The sequence below is a fragment of the Triturus cristatus genome, chromosome 3_1 (genome assembly GCF_964204655.1).
Source record: "Triturus cristatus chromosome 3_1, aTriCri1.1, whole genome shotgun sequence".
Lineage (NCBI taxonomy): Eukaryota > Metazoa > Chordata > Amphibia > Caudata > Salamandridae > Triturus > Triturus cristatus.
The window spans coordinates 864,423,712-864,448,067 of record NC_140583.1 but is presented as its reverse complement, the minus strand read 5'-3'; the positions used below and the strand labels follow the sequence as shown (position 1 = coordinate 864,448,067).

The 24,356-nt window shown below is 43.2% G+C and overlaps 1 protein-coding gene across 1 annotated transcript in view; it reads left to right on the top strand.

Moving 5' to 3' along the window:
• Positions 1–7,874, top strand: part of CYBRD1 (cytochrome b reductase 1) — a 202,364-nt gene extending 194,490 nt beyond the window's left edge. The window contains exon 6 of the mRNA XM_085645307.1: positions 7,667–7,874. The gene's annotated coding sequence lies outside the window, so the exon portion shown is untranslated. The remainder of the gene's footprint in view (positions 1–7,666) is intronic.
• Positions 7,875–24,356: the final 16,482 nt, after the last annotated feature.

The window sequence follows — 24,356 nt, the reverse complement described above, 5'->3', positions numbered from 1 at the left end:
TTGCATTGTAAATGCTTGTTTTTGGTAGGCACGGGCGATTAAGTGATTTGCCCAGAATCACAGAATGTGGAGCGTCCCTGCTGAGACTCAAACCCGATTCCCCAGCTGCGAGGTGACCGCCCTAGCCGTTAGGCCACATTCTCTCCCCATTAATGGAGCCAAGAAGCTTTACGTGTATAACACGTAAAATTTACAGAATAAGAGTAAGTGAATCATAGACTGAGTAACACCATTACAACACAGGCATGCAATCACATCTAAGTTGGTGTGATACCCTATTGGAAAGCAAAGTAGGTCTTTTACTGTCTGCCCTGGATCTAAATAATAGAGAGCGCTCCCAGGTCCTCCTTGGTTTCGATATGTAGCTACCTGATGTAACCTCCGTATTCATGGACAGATATTTTCCAATCAATGCTTTCCTATACTCCTCCAAAACCCTCTTATCAAGCGATTGTGCTAATAACATTGATGAAACTTTTCTTTTATTAATGGATACATGTGTGGTGGTATCAGAAAAAGCATATGACAGACCATCCTCATCAAAAGAGCTTTTCACGTAAGCCAACCATGGGATTGACATACCTTTGTCACAATTCAAGCAGTCACTAATTATAGCCCTTGTTAGTCAGGCGTCCTCATGTTAAAAATATGTAATAGTTCATCCATTAGTTCCCTTCTGAATGATTATTTGGCTTTTATCTTTGAGCAAATTCACAGGACTGGAGAAAATATAAACACGACTGGGACAATTTAATTTAAAAATGTATGAATAAACCCATCTAGTTTTATGTTAAAAGAAGCCTGTACACTACGGGCTAGGGACGTTCTATCTTGTGTACACCACAGTCTGATTCTCCACATTGCCAATTGAAAACGGGATACTGCATAGACAGTTAAGTAACTTACATCGTTCTTAAATATTTGGAATGCAATAATATGAGCTGTGGTGCCCATGACCTGGCAAATAGGGATAAGCCACTTTTTCCTGGATAATGTATAGGTGGGGCAGAGAAAGAATACATGCTCTATAGTTTCCCTCTCTGCTCCACAAGTGGGGCAAAAACGTCCCATTAAAGCCAGTATTTTTAGGGGCTTGATAGCATCAAAAAAAAATTCAAGGCTGTTGGATACTTTAACTTTGAGAAATTGGTCCCTCATAGTGCCTATATTGGAATCTGACCCAATTTAAACTGATAGTTGGGTTTGATCGTGGATTTGCTGTTGGCTGGGTGGTTCTTGCATGCTTCCCATAGATCACTACACCCAATCTTGCCTAGGGTGTCTCTCACATATTTGAACCACAGGATATTTCATGTTTCCACATTTTTCATGCATGACTTCCGAAAATCCTAATCCTGAATGTATGATGGTGTACACTGCAAGTAGCAAAATTGCAGAAACAACTTTGCCTGGGTTGGGATTCGGATGTACAATCAGAAAACCTGAGTGCAAAATCAGGGAAGAAATGACTCAGCATACTGAATTTACTTTTTTTTTTTTTACACAAATTAAGCACTGCCACGAAGGCTGACTTTCCACTCACATTACCAGAGATGGGCTAAAAAAAAACCGAACAGTCGACTCAGCAACATGTCAGATTAAGAAACTTGTGTTTATATGCTGTGCTTGTATGAACGGGCTCCTACCATTTGTACACAAAATCTACCCATTTTGGACACGGGACCCCCTTCTAACCACACCCGTTCAGCACAAGCCGTACAAGTTTAAAACAAGCTTTTTCAAAGCAGGAATTTTTAAAATTCCCACCGTGACTGTTGCACCCCAGCAAGTACACACACACACACACCAGAACAGCGGGGGATGCGTCAGTCTGGGCCTGCTCACTACAACGGATGTGACGTTTCACCAGTGGCGCGGGTCTTCAAGAAACCGAGCTAACATCCATTCTGAATACACCAATGTCCCGAACACGCGCCATAAATGTGCTGCGTTTAACTAGAACGGATTTAAGCCATGCCTGAAACGTTCCAACTCATTTCATGAAACAACCTAGTGCATTCTGGGTGTTGCAGTTCTGGCTGGCTTGAAGTAACCCAATATGAAAAATGTAATAGCAATTGTCTGCATTTTAAAGCGGGTTTGGAGATCGCCCTCGACCGCTCTCTAGCGTTTGTTTTCCCCGTTTTCACTGTTGATTTGCCCCTATAACTTCGAAATAAAACATTCAGAACTCAGCAGCGGGTGTAAATAGAAATCGATGCCGATTGAAAAAACGTTCAAAAAGGCAATTTTCACTGAAAAAAACAATACGAAATAAATACACAGCATAATTGACATTTTAGGCGAGGAGACATTTAAGTAACTTATAGAATGCCAGGTTCAACAAGCATTGAACATGCCCGACCATCGCTCTGGGAAAAGCGCTCACAGAAACCGAGGCGCAGAGGTGGACCTGTGTCCGAGGAGTCCACGCCCGCCCCCACCACTCCCCCCTCAAACCAAACTCAAGTGACGGGGCTCATTCATGATCAGCATTGAATGAAGGCTTCGAGGGCAGAGGCCGGCCTGGCTCGCGGCAGCGAGGTTTGGAATAAAGGTCCAGTTTGTGGGTCACTCCTAGCCCTACACGCACACACGTCTTTATGACCCTCCCCCCCCCCCGTTCATCCCTTCCGATGCCTCCCGCCCTCTGTTCGTGGTTTGCTCCTAAACGCTCACAAGTAAAAAACACAGAACTTGGAGCAGATTAAAAAAAAAACAACTGAAAGTTGAAGTATAAAAATCAAAAACCAGGATAACTTTTTCTGATAAACCTAACACAGGTAAATCACAATACAAAACACAAACCCTTTACAACCTCCCTCCCTGCAACCAACCCCACTCGCACAGTCAGAAACACCATCAAAATTTACTTTAAAGTTGCTTGCTGTCACTTGCGAAGGATAAAAAGCCGTATCGCCGCGCCTTCTGCAGGGCGTCTGATGAAAGCGGCGGCCATGTTGGAATGGGTGTAAAAGAGAGGCGTATCTTATCAAAAGAAGTCCATTAAATGTTTAATTAGGTGATTACATTTAACACTATCGCAGACGCTCTAGCGAAAAACTAAAGTGCTGGTATTACTGGACACCGAAATTCTGTAGGGGTATCTGCAGAGAAAACGCCGCCTCCTTCTACCATGATAACCGCGCAGCCCTCCAAGCGGCCGAGACTTCCTGACCAGACACAGTGTATCATGATGACAGCGGCACAGACAGTGAAGGTAAGTCTGCGGTACCACGAAATACAGCCATGAAACTAAAGACATTAACAGCGCCACCGGAGACCTGTTCCAAAGGTTTCCTATTACGAAAGCCACGTGCGCCCTTTCACGAGGACTTGTGTGTTCGAGCTACACTCCCTCCACACGTTCAATAATAGTGCAGCACCGGGACAAAGTGTCCCTGCACCTCCGCACCAGCTCTTCGCAATCACGTCTCATTCACTTCATTGGTCTTGATTCGGGTTTACCGTTACTGAATCAGGAGCTAACAATTCAGGATCTGTGAAGTACAGTGTAAATCCACGCACGCATACATTCAAAATGCAGATCTAGTGCAGCAACTCGCTTCCTACGTACACTGGTTTTCACGAGTCGCCCGAAACAGATAAGCGCTCTAGACTCATGCTTATGTATTTCATAGCTGCGAAGAAGGGGGCGATGGGAGTAAGCCATTGGCGTGAAAAACAAGGCAGAGCAAAAGGCACACCACCGCCTTTCTCCGAGGCAGAGAAGAACTGCCTCGGAGAAACGCAGCGTCCTTTTCGGATTCGGGGGCGTGTTTTGCTGTTGTCTCCTCCCTGAGACTTTTCGCAAAAAACACGCCCCCCGATCCGAAAAGGACGGGGCATGATTGGAGTGACGGGACCTCTTCTCCAATGGCTGGCCAGCATTTACTAGGCCAGCCAATGGAGAACAGGGGAGAAGAGGGGCGGGTTCAAGCCCCTCTTCTCCCAAGTCATTATCTCTCGCGAGCGAGACTGCGCAAGCGCAGCCATCGCTAGCCGAGACCTAAAAATGAAGGTTAGAATGGTCGCAGAGGAATTGTGCTTGTGAAATGCCCGTAGCCATACACTTGGTGGCACCACGAGCCCTGGTGGTGGTGGTGCAGTGGAAAAGGGATTTAACAGAGCGGGCAATTGCAGATGAACAACAGTATCAGGCTCACAAGGCGGGACGAGGAAGTAGGAGACGACCTGGAAACTTGGGGGGGAAATGATTGCTAGGATGATGGAACCCCTGATGGTAGCCCCCCTCCCTGATGTCAACCAGGGGGGAGGGGAGAACGGCGACAGAGTGGAGGTACAAGGGAATGAGTGGGATTCCCGGAGAGCCTGTGATATGTACAGTATGGCATGAGTGGTGTGGATTGTGTCATGATGGTTATACCTGAACCAGTTGATCTCCTTGAACAGAAAGTCGCACTGTTGTTTATGGAAAAAATGGCAATAAAAACATGAATAAATAAATGAATGCCTATTGACAGCTTGAATTTATTCTGCACAGTGAAAATCAAAGCATTGCTCCGAAGATTTTTAGAGTTTTTCAGGTTAATCTGATAATTGTCTCCAAAATTATATTCTCCTGTTTTGTTCCTCCCATCATCTTCCTATGGGTTTACTTCTTTGGTTGGACATTGATCTCCAGAGTTGTTGTGCAAGAGAAATGGTAGTCGTGGGAGACAGCATTAGGAGAGGTACAGAGAATGGTATAGTGAGATAGGTGAATGACGGGGATAAGAAAGGTAGATATAGTGATGGAGATTAGGTAGAAAGCTGGGAAAGGCAAGAAGAGATGCATGGTGAACAAAAAAGTAAAGTAAACACAAAGAAATATAAAGAGAGAGAGAAAGAGGAAGCGGTAAGTAGAGAACGACTATGAAAAAACAAGTGTAATACCAGTTTTCCAACTTAAAACAAAGCATCTTTAACAGTCATGGATTTTCCACTGAACGAAAGAATGTATCGAACTTTTACACTCAACAGAAATTCGTCACACCGCAATGCAGATGTTTTAATTTTGTATTTTGAAGCATTTTTGCAAGAGACTTATCATCATGCTATAAACAAACGAACAGGTGCTTCACGTTACGGTGCAGCAAACAGTGAAAATTAGTGAGCCATAACAAATTGAATAAAAAAAGTACAAAAACAATAAGTATTTACAATATGTACAGATACCCATGGATTTCAAGATTGAAATAATTACAAACACAATGTTGAGAACATTATAGTTTGGGTATGCAGCAATAAATTAAATGGGTGGGTGTGAGTAAAGTCGATGTTTTGACCCATAATTAGATAAATCCTCTGAGGACTTCATCAGGGCTAGTTAGTCACTTAACCCGACAAATAAGGGGTATGTTCAAATCAAAGATAAAACCACTGACATTTCTTTCTGATCCCAAATGTGGATGGGGGTGTCACTGCGTACTCTGAAAAACATCAGTGACAAATAACGAGTCTTGCCTGTGTAGAAAACTTGTTTTTTCATAGTTTTATTACCCTTGTTCTAGGGATTACAGGGTGCCCCATTTTCTTGCTACTAGGTAGAGAAAATGAGACAGAGACATGGGTAAGGATTTAGAGTAAGGTAGAGAACTAGAGAGAGTGAAATTGAAATGTAGTGAGAGAAAGAGGGGTAGGGTACACTGAGATGAGGAAGAGAGTGTAAGGTACAAGAAAGATGAGGAAGAGAAATAGAGTTAGACAGACAGGGAAGTGAGGTAGTGAGAGACGTATGGGGAGATGCAAGGCAAAGTGAGATATGAGGTGGAAAGGAGACAAAATCACCAAAGGTATAGAAAGACAGGTCAGATAAAGAGACTAGTGAGGGTGAAGAGAAGATAGAGAAAGAGAGCGAGAGAGAGATAAGGTGTAGAGAGAAAAAACAAGTAGAGAGGTAGAGGTACAGTACAGGTCGAGATGTGACACTGATACAGAGAGATACGGTGACTGTTAAGGGGTAAAGATAGAAAGTGGTAGAGACATTAGGTAGCATTATAAAGAAAGAAAGAGGAAGAGAGGTGAGTCCGACGCTCAAAGGTGGAGGGACTGAGCTGCAGCTAAGCAGGGGAGTGAAGTGGTGGTTGGGGATTGCTTACTTGTATTAATATTGCAGAATGAAAGCTGAATGTGAACGCTCATAATATTTTCTTGAAAGTTTAATAAACAGAGCTTTTTTTATAAACAACTGTAATTTTATAGATACTTTGGACAAAATAATTGTGTATCTCAATCTTTAGAGATACAAAGGTACTATTGAAGTAATTACATCAAAGTAAATATCAGTCAAAATAAATCAGGCGAATTAAAGGTCAAGTGTTGTGTGGATGCCTGGTGTGGTATGGGGTGGCGTGTTGTGGTGCTGTGTGGTTCTATATGGTGTAGTTTGCAGGGTTAAATGGCATGGTATTGAGCTGCGTGGTGTGATGTTGTCTGAAGTATTAGATTGAGTGATCAAGTAGTGTAGGGTGTTATGTAAAGTTATATGATATTGTGGTGTAGAGGGATGTGAAGATTAATATGTTGTGAAGAGACGTTGAATGGTACATTACAGCAAATGTCTTTTTCGTAATTTAATGAATAGTCAGGAGAAAGACAACTAATGACTGACTTGTTCTCGATATATTCCCGCCAGAACACCAAGGTCATTTTACCAATTTTAACTCAGCATGCCCAAATTTAAGAAGGTTAGAATTGAATGACAGCTGTCAGTAATCATTCTGACAGCTTTGAATAAGAGGGCCACACATATGCATACACACGGATTCAAAAGCACTGGGATACCTCTTTTTGAGATCTTATTGTTGCGCTGAATAAGAACTAAACATAAGCACAATGTGTCTGCAATCACAAATTGCACTTTTGAGTACGTTTACTACTTTTTACACTTCTGTATTAGCTTACACGCTTGTAGTAAGTTCAGCACTACACATGGCAAATCACTGGTACCACAACAACATCCCATAGAAGATAATGGAGATAGGAACATAAAATAAAGCTCCAGAGGAGTCAAAATTAACTGCTGTTTAAAATCACAGGCACAACTGAGTTGTCTACCTGAGACCTCATGGCCATATGAACAAATCAAACCTGTTCAAGATTGACAGATGCAAAGAGCTCAATCTATTGTAATTGTGTAAATTGTAGACTTGTGAGTATACTTCATAGGTGAAAGGAAGTAATGGTCAATTTTTCTAGCTATGTTTCTAGCCTGTTTATAAGTATGTCTCAACAGGTATTCCAGTGGGTCATAATGAACCATATATCCATTGGCATCTTTGATGTGAGAGAATACATCTCTCCATCATAAAATTCGCTAAATATGCGAGAAACGAATCAGGAATATGGTGGCTAGTCTACCTGGACTGTAGCAAACCATAGATTCCTCCCTTCAGTGATACATATTGTTATTGTTTAATCATTGTCTTATATTTGGCCAAGAAGCTTCGGAAATGTTTTTGTAAGGTTTTGTCAAAGGATTTGTACAGCCAAGAGATTACATGCATGTTAAACTTTTAGAAAAAGAGCTGTTCTATTGGTTGTAGTTGCATTGTAAACCCATTGTTTGGGTGTTACACTACTGCATTAGAGCCACTATACAAGATCAGATTTGTAAAAATAACTTCCTACAGAGCTATCAGTCTGATATCCAAATTTTTTGCAGCACAGAGAATGCCACCCTTTAGATGATCAATGACGCCATCTTGATTGCTGACAAGAATGACCCCTGCATCTTGACCTTACTTGACCTCTCTGCAGACTTCGACTATAGTGAATCCTGGAGAACAGCATTTCCCAAACTGTGGGTGGCCAGCCGAATTGTGATGAGTCGTGAATGTTTGAGCAATCAATAAAGATGCCTTTAAATTCTGTGTTTAGCTTGTTCAATTTGCTGGTGCTTCAAAGACAGAGGTCAAATGTCAGGTGATATCTTCTAACTATTTACTATTTATTCTTTTAATATGGGGATTGGTGTTCACTCTTCTTTCTCTGACTGCAAAGTGAGAGAAGTTTTTAAACTGAATTATGTGACAATCTTGCTGTAGTACAGAAAGTGTGAAAGAAAAGGTTGTAGGATGACTTTTTTTGCATGACACAACAAAATGTAAATACCTGGACTTGAAGTGATTGCATTCAGCCGTTAGGAAACCAAAAATGAAACTTATTTTTTGTAATTCCGAAGTGTGATGGAAACAGACATTTTTATACGATCAAAACATATCAAGAAACTTTACTTTGTGATTCGCAAATGATAAATATTCACTGAAACCAATTTCCATTTGTGTTCTACATAGTTTTATCAGTTAAACTGCATGCCTGTGCAATGTTAGTAGCCATTCGATCGGAAAATGTGCTGTCTGTAAATAACAATGTGCTACCACATGATGCTATAGTTACATTAAAAAATCACCACGCCTCGTCCATTAAAGGTAGGTGGGTCATGAAAGATTGTCATTCTGAAAAATGTGTCATGGTTCTATAAAGATTGGGAAACACTGGCTTACTAACTGACAGCAGCAGCAAGGTCCACCCAAATGCCCATGACGCACAACTCTTCAATATTCATCATTCTCAACATCCAGTCGCTCAAAATCTGCCTCAATCTCATCCAGAAATTGATGTCCAAGGACAAGCGTTAAGGACTAGCTGCTGGGAATTCTTTTGAGTTTGCTTCTTGACATTTTGTGGGCAGGGTGACTGCTTCCAGTGGGCTCAGTGCCACCCTGCACAGAATAGTACATGTGGAAGTTGTCAAGTGCCTCCTTTAGAGGGTCCCTGTTAGGAAGCAAAACCCACAAAGGGTAAAACTTCCTAGGCAATCTTGTACCTCTTGATTGAAGATGAAGATTAAGATTAAAGAAATAAGCAAGGCACCAAACTCCTGTGATATCAATAAAGAAAAGACTCAAACAAGTAGTCTAGGCATAGAGTCCTGAAGAAAATAAAACTGTTAGGAGAAAACTTCTTGGATAAAAATAGAGGCAAAGGGGCAAAGAAAGGTCCTAGGATGCTTGTTTCCAGTCCAGGGAGGACCAGGCTTGGCAGTTCGGGCTGGACTGTTCCCATGGGGCACAGGGTCAAGACTGATTTGCATATGGCTGGGTTCAAACTGGAATGGCATGGTGAGCAAAAAAACGATGGATTTAGGCCCAGATCTCTGTACTGGGGTGAATGTATGACATTGTTCTGCATTCTGTCCATCAATTGTTGTTTTTGCATTTGTCACCCCGAGTGGGAAGGGTATGCTCAGACGTGAGTCCCTTGCTCTCCATGCCACTGGAATCAGGCTATCCTGGCTGACGAGGGCTGAAAGCCCGAAACCGGTCCTAGGATGCTTGTTTCCAGTCCAGGGAGGACCAGGCTTGGCAGTTCGGGCTGGACTGTTCCCATGGGGCACAGGGTCAAGACTGATTTGCATATGGCTGGGTTCAAACTGGAATGGCATGGTGAGCAAAAAAACGATGGATTTAGGCCCAGATCTCTGTACTGGGGTGAATGTATGACATTGTTCTGCATTCTGTCCATCAATTGTTGTTTTTGCATTTGTCACCCCGAGTGGGAAGGGTATGCTCAGACGTGAGTCCCTTGCTCTCCATGCCACTGGAATCAGGCTATCCTGGCTGACGAGGGCTGAAAGCCCGAAACTGGTCCTAGGATGCTTGTTTCCAGTCCAGGGAGGACCAGGCTTGGCAGTTCGGGCTGGACTGTTCCCATGGGGCACAGGGTCAAGACTGATTTGCATATGGCTGGGTTCAAACTGGAATGGCATGGTGAGCAAAAAAACGATGGATTTAGGCCCAGATCTCTGTACTGGGGTGAATGTATGACATTGTTCTGCATTCTGTCCATCAATTGTTGTTTTTGCATTTGTCACCCCGAGTGGGAAGGGTATGCTCAGACGTGAGTCCCTTGCTCTCCATGCCACTGGAATCAGGCTATCCTGGCTGACGAGGGCTGAAAGCCCGAAACCGGTCCTAGGATGCTTGTTTCCAGTCCAGGGAGGACCAGGCTTGGCAGTTCGGGCTGGACTGTTCCCATGGGGCACAGGGTCAAGACTGATTTGCATATGGCTGGGTTCAAACTGGAATGGCATGGTGAGCAAAAAAACGATGGATTTAGGCCCAGATCTCTGTACTGGGGTGAATGTATGACATTGTTCTGCATTCTGTCCATCAATTGTTGTTTTTGCATTTGTCACCCCGAGTGGGAAGGGTATGCTCAGACGTGAGTCCCTTGCTCTCCATGCCACTGGAATCAGGCTATCCTGGCTGACGAGGGCTGAAAGCCCGAAACCGGTCCTAGGATGCTTGTTTCCAGTCCAGGGAGGACCAGGCTTGGCAGTTCGGGCTGGACTGTTCCCATGGGGCACAGGGTCAAGACTGATTTGCATATGGCTGGGTTCAAACTGGAATGGCATGGTGAGCAAAAAAACGATGGATTTAGGCCCAGATCTCTGTACTGGGGTGAATGTATGACATTGTTCTGCATTCTGTCCATCAATTGTTGTTTTTGCATTTGTCACCCCGAGTGGGAAGGGTATGCTCAGACGTGAGTCCCTTGCTCTCCATGCCACTGGAATCAGGCTATCCTGGCTGACGAGGGCTGAAAGCCCGAAACCGGTCCTAGGATGCTTGTTTCCAGTCCAGGGAGGACCAGGCTTGGCAGTTCGGGCTGGACTGTTCCCATGGGGCACAGGGTCAAGACTGATTTGCATATGGCTGGGTTCAAACTGGAATGGCATGGTGAGCAAAAAAACGATGGATTTAGGCCCAGATCTCTGTACTGGGGTGAATGTATGACATTGTTCTGCATTCTGTCCATCAATTGTTGTTTTTGCATTTGTCACCCCGAGTGGGAAGGGTATGCTCAGACGTGAGTCCCTTGCTCTCCATGCCACTGGAATCAGGCTATCCTGGCTGACGAGGGCTGAAAGCCCGAAACCGGTCCTAGGATGCTTGTTTCCAGTCCAGGGAGGACCAGGCTTGGCAGTTCGGGCTGGACTGTTCCCATGGGGCACAGGGTCAAGACTGATTTGCATATGGCTGGGTTCAAACTGGAATGGCATGGTGAGCAAAAAAACGATGGATTTAGGCCCAGATCTCTGTACTGGGGTGAATGTATGACATTGTTCTGCATTCTGTCCATCAATTGTTGTTTTTGCATTTGAAAAAATAAGGGAGCAAATGCATTGCGACTCATCTTCCGCTTGTGATTGTCTCTTTTGTATATGATTCAAACAGGAACTGACTTCATAGGAAATTATTCTATTTAATCCTAGATTTGGGAATCTCGACTAACTTCCTATCAATAGATCACCATCTTGAGTAAGGCTCATTATAAAGCCTGTCCACTCCCCTTTGTATAATGTCTTGTCATTTATTTGGTAAACAAAGAAGCCCAAGATTGACATCTTATGTTCCTCACTGGATTTCAGGGTCCCCCCACTGCCCTTTAAGCCAGGTCATGGAACACCCCTCTGGATGACGCATGCATCAAGACACCACAGCGTTCCAGGAGTCAGGGGTGCTCAACCATGCATTGAGTGTAGCGTTCTAGAATATGGTGACCTCCAGTGAGATGAGCCCTCTTCCCTCTTTGAGAATGCACAACCTTCTGTAAATTCTTGACGCTGCTCTCAACATGGATTTAACGGTATGCCCGCTCCTAAAGTGCTAGACTCATTAGGGTATCGTTGAAAAAATTGGCAAACTGACAAAGGAGCATGAATTGTAGTAGTGGGAAAGTTTTTCCAGTGGATCAGAAATTGAAGATGACGTCGAAACCTCTGATAATCACAAATGTCTTGAACCTTATATTCTTGTAACCCATGTAATTTTACCAGAGGAGGTTCAGCTGGAAACTTCTGAGAAATATCGGGAACATATGGCTTCAGTTGGGATGAATGAAAAGCGGAATGGATCCTCCAAATATGAAGTAACTTCAACCAAATGACAACATGATTGATCTGTTGAGTTATCACAAATACCCCAAAAATTGTGATTGAAATTTACTGGCAAAGTATGGACAGTCGTATGGAAGTCTATCTTTGTGGCTCTTCCAGGAAATCAAACTAGAGTTGTGCATCTCCCACAGAGACTGTGGCACGACAGTGCACATCATCTGCTGGGTGTGGCAGGCTGCCATAGACTATCCTTGGTGTCTTTACTTGCCCACACATGGCAACAGGAACCCTCCCTGATGAGGTGCGTAGTTCCACACGTTGTATCTAGATCCACACTAAGACACTTAAACTGCTCGACGATAGGCAGGGCTTAGACTAATTAGTACCTGCCTTTCCTCAACAAAATGTGGCGCACTTCCTCCTTTCTTTTTCCTGCTCCAAGATAGACACACTATATAGAAGAGATAGGTATCAGTCCCTATCCAACATGGATTCTGGATTTTCTGCGTAACACTTTCTGATTCTTGTTATATAAGGCATCTAGAAATGCATTGCAATGCATTTCTCATTGCAATTCTCTTTTCTTGTCACTATCATTGCCCTTGTAACTCAGATGACTGTCCCTTTCTTACTGAACTGAACTTCTTGCACTATCAGGGAAGAGTCCCTCCTACAGTAAGCATTATGGATCACCAAGGTTGTATTTAGGAAAGCTGTGATGGGGTTGTCATCATAAGATGTTTATTGAAGAGGTTTCTGGGTTTGTTGAGAAAAGTTCAAAAGATACCCAGTTGGTCATGTATTTCATAAGTATCTTTGTTTTGAGGGCACTCTCTGAGTAACTGAGATGGCATGTTTGACCTTTTGAGTTTTGTTAATGACACAAATGGTGCATTGTTTGCTCTTGAATTCGTAGGTATCACGAGTAGTCCGTTTTGGTTGGCATGCAATACTATCTTTAATGGTGTTTTATGGGTTGATTCTTTGGCTTAGTCAATTCTTGTGAAAAAAGGTGATAGCCGTAAGTATGTTTTTTAGCTGTTTTTGTTGCAGATTCAAGATGTTTTAAATTGGGGACCGACTGTCTTTGTCTCCTGATACGCTCCTGTTTTCTCACTGTTTTCCTCTTCTATTGAGATCATTAGGGGGCACTGCTGATGATTTTCCTTAAATTTCTCTCTTTTGAGAAGGATTTCATCAAAGTCTATCAACCTTGTTACAGTTTCCTGTTATACATTTTGACTGTCACATTGAGAGAGCAATTTAATACCTATGCTCTCAAATAGAGGTCCCATTCATTTAGAAATGTTTTTATTTTGAGCTCTATCCTTTATTTAAATATGAAAGCACCTGATTTAAAAAAGGTGACAATTATGTTGGATTTATGTGATGTGTCTGTTTATGTCTCAGGCATGGTTCTTCAGAAGAGACTGAAGTATTCAACCCATGTGCTGTGTGGGATACTGCCTTGTAACACTCTTGGAATGCATCCAAAGGCATTTGAGGCTGCCTCTTCTTATACTGTTAACTTCTTCATCATAATATGCCTAAATTGAGGTGCCAAACGCCATTCCTTTTAACTGTTGTATAGGTACGCAGTTATGTTTGGTGACATAATGCCTGAGATTTAAGACTGAAAAATTGAAACAACGCCATAAATAAGTAACGATTCAGCACAGACTGATGTTTTAGGTGGCATGTTCCAATTATTTACTGTATGTCATTAATACCGCATGATCAGACCCAAAGGGATAAAAATAAATGGTTTGAAAGCACTGGGGCCTCACTTTAAAAAAAAAAAGATGCAGCGCAGAGCCGCAGGCCATTTTGCTGCACTGAGTTGCTTCATTTTGAAAGCGGAGGGATGCGTCGTATTACCAACAATACGAAGCATCCGTATGCTTTCCCCTGCACTGGTGCACAATTGGCGCCATGTGCTAGCACGAATATAGGTCCTTACAATGCATGCGATTTGATCCCATGCCATTACAATGCGGTTGTTACAACGACTGTGTTGTTAGTACGCAATACCATTACATCGCAAGTCATTACAACAACTTGCACTTAGGGGCGCGCTGGACTTAGGAATAGTATTATTTACTACTCCTACTCCAGTTGGCGCAACAGCAGGTAAGGTGTTGAATTTTAAATCCAATAACAGTGCCGCCCCACTGCAAGTCGTTGTAATGACTTGCGATGTAATGGTATTGCGTACTAACAACGCGTTTGTTGTAACGACCGCTTTGTAATGGCATTGCGTTGTGGAGTCAGCGTTGTAAATGCTGTTTCCCGCCAGCACAGGCAACCTTGCGTTATGTTGCAAGGGTACCTGCGTCACAGGGGTGATTGCTTTTGTGCTGGTAGGGACACCTTTGATGGCATTTTCCTCTTTCAATGCATGCTGCAAAATGCAGCACACATAGAAAGAGGAGAAAAAGAGGGGAAATAAAAGTATTTCTCCTCGTTATGCCTCGCCTGGGGAAGCATAGGATTCTGCCACATTACCAGCTTTATAAATCTGGGAATGTCTCAGATTCCATGGATGTTGCGTGGGAACACCCACAGCAACACGCATTTAACCCCCCCTTCAAGCAGATTAATGCGTGAAAAGAGCCCATATTTACAAGGCCATGAAAAGTCATGCAGGGTGACTTTACGTGGCCTTGTAAATATGGGCAGGCACACTGCGCTGCTTGAGCATCAAAAAGTTCATTGTAAATGAGGCCCTGAAATGTTATTGACAATACTTTTATCTGCAACGTTAGCTGCTGGCTTGGTAGTCCAATATTTAGTTCATCTCCAACAAGCGTGTTCAATTTCCCTTTGGGTACGTAAACATTTACAAACATAATAATGTTTTCTTTTAGACTTTTCAAGTCTCATACAGAAAGCATGCCCTGCCCCAGCTGCTCTCTTAACTGACAGTTTACTGTGACTCAACAATAAGACATTTTTTTTTGGATCCATAATAAAAGCTCCATCAGCTGTACAAGCGACATAATGGTGGTACTCGTGAGGAGGTCGCCCATCTGCATCCAAATACAAGAGACCACACTTGTTTATTTGGAAAGTAAACACCACAGTTTCTTGGCTGCTTTTAACGATAAGTCATCCCTTCGAAATTTACTTTGTGATGTTTTCCAAAGTGAATGTTCATTGTTGGGCATTTCCTTCTTTACCGGCTGACCACCGAACGGGTATCATCCAACACTTCATCCAATCAGGCGTACCAGGTGGCCACAGAGGTGCGAAAGTATGGTAGGTGTACTAAATCATTCATGTGAAATTATGCTTTAGATGTGGTCATAGTCTTCACACAAATATGTTTCATTCACCTTCAGTTGGCCATAAATGCTGTGTGGCTGTCTTCTTCCTCTGCCTCATTCAGTCAGGCAAAGTCACCTTTCAGATCCGATGGTCGTTCTTCAACGGTCACAATTTAATACCAGACATGCTTCATGAACTTCATTCTATCAGGCTTGGCGGGTGTACGTCCACTTCCAGAAGCTATGTGTCAATCAGTAAGGCACCCTGGGCAAGCCTTCAATTCTGATGGCCATGCTTCAAGCTTCACCCTCAAGCATTCGTCTGTTTCATTCAGCTACAGCCAATCAGGCATGCAGCGTGGCCATCCACTTCCAGTTATTGTGCTTTATGGAGTCAGGGGCTCTAGACGGCTTTCTACTTCAAATGGGTGTGCTTCACCCACCTTCACTTTTTGAACACACCTGCCTATGGGCGTAACACTCTGTATTTACGCCTGCCCTTACAGCTAAATGTTCACATTATATACCTTGCCTCATAATTTCTGTTATTCCCTCCCTTTGCCATGTAATTGTGACTCAATGTATGGTTGAAGTTCCCTGGTGCTGCATCTTCCACCTGGGCTGAGCGTCCGGCTGCAATGAACTAAATTTTAAGTTGCGCCATGTCTTACTGGTGGCTTCTGGCACCAGCAAGGCCCCCATGCTGGTATTTTACTCTTCCAAAATCTATTTACAACTTATTGTGGTCACCCGTGAAGTAAGGTCAGTTCTCGCCTTGGAGAGGTGATGTCCATCCTGGCCATGGTTTGAAGGGGCTCTCAGGTTAATTAATCTATGTCTCACGAAACCACAAGAACTTAAACACGGCTCCCTTTAACCTTGCCATGAACTTCTCAACTTTTTCTTGTGATTTTGCCCCATGCCAATATTGGCAAGGAATAATCTTAGATCATAATATTTTATGGTCCTAAGTTCTCTTCTCATAAAGACAAGGTAGCACCTTATTTTCAGCAGCATTGGATTTCTGTCTTTGACAGTGAGGTAATTCCCACCTAAGTGAATTACTATAATGTCTAGTCCGGGGAGTGCATTAAGTGCAATTTGATTAATCCCTCCAACATGTTCCAATGCGCGCCAGCCATAACCCTCCACACTACTTCTGTGCAGACAAAATCATGCTTTCGATGGCTATTGATCACGAGGGCATGCTGCACTGCTCTAGATACAAATGAGTGCCCTATCACCCATACCATCTTGGTGATGTGAATAAAGTAGAACCAACTCCCTCTTTGTACATGTGAATTTACTATTGCTAACTTATCCCACAGTGAAGATTACTGTTAGGGCACTGTCACTTAGGAGTTCTTAACAATTTTAAACAACATTCTACAAAGCCAAACATCGTTTCAAATTGCCAAACATGCACAATACAGCTCCAGACAAAAAATTCTTAGATATGTTTATTAGTAACAGTTTGAATAGAGGGTTTAAAAAGGCCGGTTTAAAATAGTCGGTTTCCCTCCACCCAATGTTCCTTATGTTATTCTCTGACAAGCCTTCTCTAAATGCCGCTGGTGCTGCCCCGATCTGGAAAGAGTAGGTTGTGAAACAACCAAACCCCCCACCCTATTCCCCTCTGTCCACCCTGCCCCGGCCAATCTCCCCCCTCTCTCCCCTCCCCCCCCCCAAGTAAGCATAAGCCTGTGGTTGGATAATCTGCCAGGATAAATGTTAAAGACACCACTGAGTACCAAGCAGAACTCAAAAGACCTGTCTGCCAGAGGTCTCCATTGACAGCTGTGCTTGTTGACTGGATGTCCATGGGGACTGACATAAATGAAAGTTGTTAAGAGCTGCTTTTCAGGTCCAAAAAAAGACAACCAGTTTGCTCATGCACTTATACTATTGGTGCTCTGCGTGCTTTCCATGCGGGTGAGCAGCATTCACGCTGCTTTTCAGGAACTAAGAGTGAATTCTGGAAGGCGGTGAGAGGCCAAAATATCCTCTCCTTCACTCCTAAATCTGCCGGGTATGCAGGACGTATATGAAGTCGCCGGACATTGCAGATAATAGACGCCATTCCTACAGCAACCCTGCCTTCTTGGCTGGAGCTAGTACTCGTTCCCTAGCCTGGGGCAGCCAAGACTTCCTTTCTGGATTCTAGGAGGGGGACGGTCTCCCACGCTGTACCTCTGCTCTTACTCGCCCTTTGATCTCCCCTCTATAGATGGGCCGGAGCAGTATGTATTTAGTGTTTTGTTCTGAAATAACGGTGCTTTCTTTTAAGTATCCACTAGATGGCAGACATCTTTTAAATAATGGTGTTCATTTTACTGTTCATGTTTCAAAATAAATACGATTTCATAGATAACTTTTCTGAGACTTCAGGAAACTCCATGATTTCACATCGGCATTCTCTCTTCAAAACTGACGTCACGTTTTTGAAGTACAACACAGTTTTAGTGGTCTCAATTATTGGACGCCCCAGGATTGATGCACAGTATATAATAGCACAGATGATTTACTTCAATTAATTAAATAGAATAGATAGACAACCCGTGCTGGAAATGATTACAAAATACATTGGAATCCCATATATTAAAGAAAAGAGAAGTTGCAGCAGAAAGGGGGCAAACCCACGAGGGAAATTCAGACTGACAGTGATCTTATATATTTATTTTTCTAAAACCTCTGCCCCTACAAACATGAAAACAAGGACTAATGTGATAGCAAATGCATTTTGGCTCACTTATTGTGTCGTAAACAGAATCTATTTTTCATCTTATGGGTTTAAGGCACTTGTTGCAGAGATCTTTGTTTACACAGCATTTTGCAGGATTTCGGCACTAAGGCGTACCTGATTGTTAATGTACCTGCTGCAAAGATCAGTGTTAAATCTAATCACAGAATTGACTAGCCATAAAATAACATGGATGGTTTACGTGCCTACTATAATGCACAATGTGTAACATTCAGGTCATATATGTGTAATTCCTATAGAGAGCTCCGTGAGTTATTGCTTTTTTTGCAGATACCATTGTGGTAGCTGCAGGTCGTAAGTTACAATTCTTTGTAATATTGCTCAGTGAGTTATGAACCAGCACCAAGAAGCTGCAAGCAAACAGCAGCACACAAATTTGGAACCTGTCTGTTTTTCTCAATCTTTCATTATTCTAAGGTAGCTAGAAAAGGTCCCTAATTAGTAAGTGCTATATAAATGCTTATACTTGTAATTATTCATATAGACAGATACTGTCATATACCCGCATATCTCTTACATACAACACTTGGCAAAATCAAAAACATGCATCCAAAGTATAGTTTAAGCACTTCAGAATTGTTAAGCTTTGTCTTGGTTTCTTCTGTGGTAATTGCATTGCAGTGTTAGGCTCCAGCTAGAATAGGACTTGAATAAAGGGACGTTTCTGTTTCTTTTTTTTTCTTTTTGGGAGTTTTATGTAGCGCCAACTCGACCCCAAGGCATCAGAGCACTTTAGATAAGCACCAGTTGTGTTACAGACGGATACATTCATGATGGTGTCCGTTTAAGTGAGGCATTTGTGCTGAGCCAAGCTGGAACTGATTGAATAGACCTCTCTCACCGTTTGCAGGTTGCTGACCTGAACGTAAAGCATATGAACTGTGGGCACAGCTGAACATGTCCTGGTGCATTCAATTATACGAGGACATATTCAGCACGTTTTTCCAAAGCCGCCTCAGACCCTGGATCTGGGCACCTCATAACAAGGGTCTGAATGCCATCAGGGGTAAGGAGCTTTGAAGGGCCAATTATTAGTGACCCTAAACTGCCTCAGGTAGTAATGGTGGCAGGCAACTGGCCTTTATTTTCTGGTTGATGCCTTACCAAATGCCACGTGAGGTTCTTTATGCCACCCCCACTTCCTTCACAAAGGATTTTGCGGATGGCAGGGCCGGGCTGGCCGTAGAGGGCATCGGGCGTTTCCCCGGTAGGCTTCCAGGGTGGCGGCTGGTTTTCGGCCCTTTTGTTACCGGGGTCCGCAATATCACCCCCTGTAACAAAATCGTCCGAAACCGGCCCTAGCAAACAGCTCGGCGGCACCCCCTCCCCTCCCAGGAGGGCCGGTCGTGCAGTTTGCCAGGGCCGGTTTCTGTTCCCAGACCGGCCCTGGTGGATTGTACTTCCTTCATTCCCTAGTCTCTTACCCAAGTAGGCATGTACTGTACCTTGAACAAGGATTGTGGTATTCATTACCCTGCCCCCACATTGCATAGGGCAAGGTGGGATTTCTGCAGTATCAAAAGGAAGAAGAAATCTCAGGGCAGATCACAGATGCACCTGTGCTTTATATGCACTGTTATCTGACCCAGTCCTCCCTTATCCTCAGAAGAATGAGGGTAAAAGAGGACCAGGACAGGTGACACCCATCCAGCATCCTCTCCGCAAATGCAAAATGGCAGGTATTCTTTCAACCTCAGTTTTTGAGAGTGGTTACAGCTGCCTGGTGCCATTTTTAAAATCACAAACAGGGTGCTGGGAAAGGTGTTGGCTTCCCTGGTTCTCCTTGTGCATCACTATGCTTAGGGCAGGGCGGAGTGGGGTAGATAACAGTGGGCCCTGCTTGCAGTTGTGAACAGAGCACCAGGAATGCTGTCACCTGGGCTGGTCCTCTTTCATCATCAAGGTTATGAGGGTGAAAGCGACCTGGAGCAGCAGATAGCAATCCCAGTGCCAGGTTTATAATGTTATACAGGATACCAGAGCAGCTGTGAACTTTCCCAGTTTTTTTAAATTAAACAAATCTCAACCTGTGCTGTTGAGCAAAGTTGAGGGCTTTAATAGGACCCTCCCAGTTGGACACCGGTAGGCTCCATGTGTCTATGGGGGCTGAAATCACTTGTAGGCTGAAAGCACTTGGGCAGCTATCAGCAGCCTGACCCTACGGTCTGCACAGCATTTTTTAGTCCAAGGAGAACTGAGGTACCTGAAAGCCACCTGGCCCTGCTTGGAATTGCAACAGTAGCTGTCTAGGAAGGAAGTATGAAGATGATCCTGAAAGTTGACAGCAAGGCAATGTCCTAGTTTCAATAGTGAATAGGATGTTGAGGCCGCTGGCAGTTGCCCTGATCTTTCGATCCTATACCCTAGCCCTGTTTGCAGTTGCAAACAGGGTGTACAGGGCAACTGCAAGCTGGCCAGGGATTTTCTTTTAATGACTGAAACTTACCCTATCTTTGGACAAAGTCGGAGTGGATTGGAGGTTCAGTAAGTATTCCCCTCTCCCCTTGGAGCGTTAAGGGGAGTGCACACCAAATACTCCCTAACCTTGACATCCCAAGGTAAGAGGATACGAATTTCCTCTCCCTTGTGTAAGGTAGGGGGTCTGTGACATAGTGCACCGTCCCTGCCCTTGGCTAAAACCATGAGGTTGAAAACAAAAAACTGAAGGTGCAATTGCCCTTCCCTCATTATTAGATATCATTTTGGCATTGTGGGGTGCATAAACAGCCTACCATTTGAGAGTGACTTGTATGGCCACTCATATTCTGTGAATCACATTTTAAAAACAGGAGTTAATTTGCAGAATGTATCAGCAAGAGCATTTCTGGAGAAAGTTCAAGAAAAATATGATCACTTGGAATACAATTAAATAAAACTAATTGCATGTCAGCGTGGGACTAATAAATATTGGTATCAGCGTCATGGGGAACTCAAGTGCATGTTGAACCTTGGAGCACCTACTTGGTTTCTGATGCTCAGTTGTGCTGAGTATGTATGGGATGACCTGCCAGAATTTTTGCAGGAGGCAAATTCAAATATAAAAGACAATCATCTGAAGACGCCAGGAGAACGGTGCTCACTAGACCCTGCAAATGTTTGCAGATATTTTAATCACAGATTTCAAGCAATGATGGCTTTCTTCTTGAATATAACAACACCTCCTCTTGGTGAAGTGAATGATACTATTTCTTTTGGTGCAAAGAGTACCAAGCCAGAGGTGCTCCCCATATTCACATGCTGTTGTGGGTAAAAGATTCCCCAAAGTTTGGAACATACAGTGATAAGTCTGTGTTGTCTTTTATTGCGCAGTATGTAATATGCTCTATCCCAAAGGAGAGTGGTGACAAAATATTAAGATTACAAGTTCTACAATTCCAAAATCATAGATGCGGAAATTACTGTCATAGAAAATACGGAGCAAATTGGAAATGTTATACAAGATATTATTTTGGATTCCCACGACCTGTCATCTCACATGGAAGAGTCAACAGTTTCTTGTCTTCAATCAGACATACGCTTACAAGGAAATCACCAAAAAATACATACAACCTAAGAAGAACAGAGGCCTCCAAGTATATTAATGACTACAACCCTGTGATTCTAAAGATATGGAACACAAACATGGATGTCCAATTTGTTGCAGACAACTAATTGCTGTTGCTCAATACGTTACATTTTATGTAACAAAGTCAGAGAAAACTGAGATGAAGTATATGTGGGAGGTGATTTCAGCAGGAAAGAGTATTACAAAGAACAAAGAAATTGTACAGTTTTAGTTTGAAAATGTTTCTCACAGAGAGATAGCATGTTATGAATGTGTAAACTGGTTAGGCTCAGCTAGTTTGTTTTCAAAATCTAGAGGCGTTCTATGGGTGAGTTTAGAGCTTGCTTATACTCTGTCAAGAATAGGAACCTGAGACTTGTGAATCCACGGGAGCAGAAGGGCTGAAGTTCTGTTGGTGTATAGTTCCCAACTCCCCGACACCTCTAAACCAGAACACTCTCTGAACTCAGAAACAGGGGGGAAAGGGGAATGGGAAAACAACAAGAGAGACTGCCACTCTGGTGCCTTCGCTGCTATCCCACAGGGGAATATCTGCACCTGTAATGATAAGCACAGAATTACTACGTCCTGAACCCCTCAGAGAACCTGATAAATAAACATCACATTAAACATCTCATTTACCTGTCTGTTAGTGGATTTAGCCTCTCTCTATTCTGTTAGAAATCCAATGCAACACTTCTTCTTTCTGGATTAAACTGTCTTACTCCTTCTTTTTGAGGTATTCCTACTGAAATGGACGTAGCCTTTGAGGTTGGTAAGTATAATATATATATATATATTTCTACATACATTCAAGTTGCGATGGTTGTAGAATTACTCTGCTTGCAGATATACATTTGCAGGGGTTTAAAACACAGCAAATCTGGTAGTACACTCTTATTCAATAGTTCAGGCAAGAAACTAATGTAGAGGAGTTAGCTAGTAATACTCTTCTAAAACGAACTTTAAAGTCTTTGTTTGTCTCAGTCTTTTCCTTGGTTCAGGAGCACAGTGAGTCAATAATTAGAAATGTTGCCCCTTTTAATTATTGGCGATTCTGTCCTTCTTGTGATAAAAGACAAGCAGTCATTAGCTGAACTGTTCCATAAACTCAGTCTGAGCGCTACTCTTTTAATTAACTGGGATCCTTCTGAAGAAAACTGCCCCTATGGAAATGTCAGCGCAAGGACTGGCGCTGAATTCAAACTACTTCAGGAAATAAATAACCTCACCAGCGGTAACTCGACTCTGCGATGCTCCAAAAGCCTCAAACTCCTCGCTGCTTACTGGAACTCAGGAAAAATTCAATTTACTGAAGAGAAAAATCTTGTCACTGAGGAGCGCAGTTCAGAACCAGCCTCCTCTGAAAATATGACAGTTGAAGTGCGCAGAGCTGCTGACGCGCGCGAGCAAGAGCAGAGCAGCTGTCAGGCAGAAGGGAGGAAAAACACTAGAACGCTAACTCCCAGTGCCTGTCCTCCATGTTGGGTGTTCCCTGCCTGATGAAGCATCTTGCCAACAATTCTCTCCATGTAAAGGGTGAAAGCGCTAGCCTGGAAACCCTCCCAAACTTACGATCTGGACATTTTAACACTGAACTAGGGAAAATCTGGTCAGACCTGACAGTACTCCCCACCAAAACCCCCTCCCTGGGCTTCCGTGGGTAAGTTTTATGGAATTCTTTCCCTAATCTAGGGGCGTTGCCATTAGTACTGGGTTCCCAGGATCCTTCTTCAGGACCAAATCCCTTCCAATCGATCAAATTGAATAATTTTCCCTTTTTAATCTTGGAATCAATTATTCTCTGAACCTCAAACTCTTCTTCTGATTGCACCTGAATAGGAACTGGAGAACCAACCAATCTAAGATTTGGGGGGCTTCGCTTAATTAGAGAAACATGAAAGGTCGGGTGCACCTTAATCTTATGAGGAAGTTTAACTCGGACACTTACAGGATTCACCATCTTTACTACTGGAAATGGACCCACAAATTTTGGTTGAAACTTCCGATTTCCCCTCAACCGCATAGGTCGAGTGGAAATCCAGACCTGATCACCTGGTTCAAAAATTGGATTTTCTTTTCGACTCTTGTCTGCCTGTTTCTTATAAGATTCCTTGGCCTTAATTAAATTCTCTGATGCCTTTTGATATGCCCCTTGCAATTTCTGAATTACCTCCCCAGCTGCCGGGACATCTTCCTCTACTCTTCCAAATAACATGTTAGGATGCCTCCCAGAATGCTAATAGAAGGGGGAGTAACCAGTAGCTGAATGGACTGAATTGTTGTAAGCAAATTCTGCTGTACCTAGCATCATGGGCCAATTACCCTCCTGATCTATTAAATACAGACGCAGGTACTGTTCCAAGTCTTGGTTTACTCTCTCAGTCTGTCCATCAGTTTCTGGATGAAAACTGGTGGACAAACGAGAATCCACACCTAATCCTTTCAAGAAAGATTTCCAAAATCGGGACGTAAATTGCGACCCTCGGTCGGTAATCACAATCTTTGGAATTCCGTGAAGTTTTACTATATGTTGAGTGAACAAGGTGGCCAATTGAGAAGCGTTTGGAAGGGCCTCTAAGGGAATAAAGTGGCTCATCTTTGAAAAATGATCCACTACCACCCAAATTACAGAGTAGCCTTGACTGGAAAGTAAAACTATTATAAAATCCATGGACACTGTATGCCAGGGATAAGGGGCTACCGGTAGGGGCATTAAAAGACCTTGGGGGGGCCTGTAGAGCCACCTTGCCTTTTACGCATTGTTCACAAGATGCTACATACTGCCTCACCTGAGTTTCCCTGCCTGGCCAACGAAATGATCGTTTCAAAAGTTCCAGTGTCTTCTTAACTCCCTTGTGGCCTGCCAATGGACTGTCC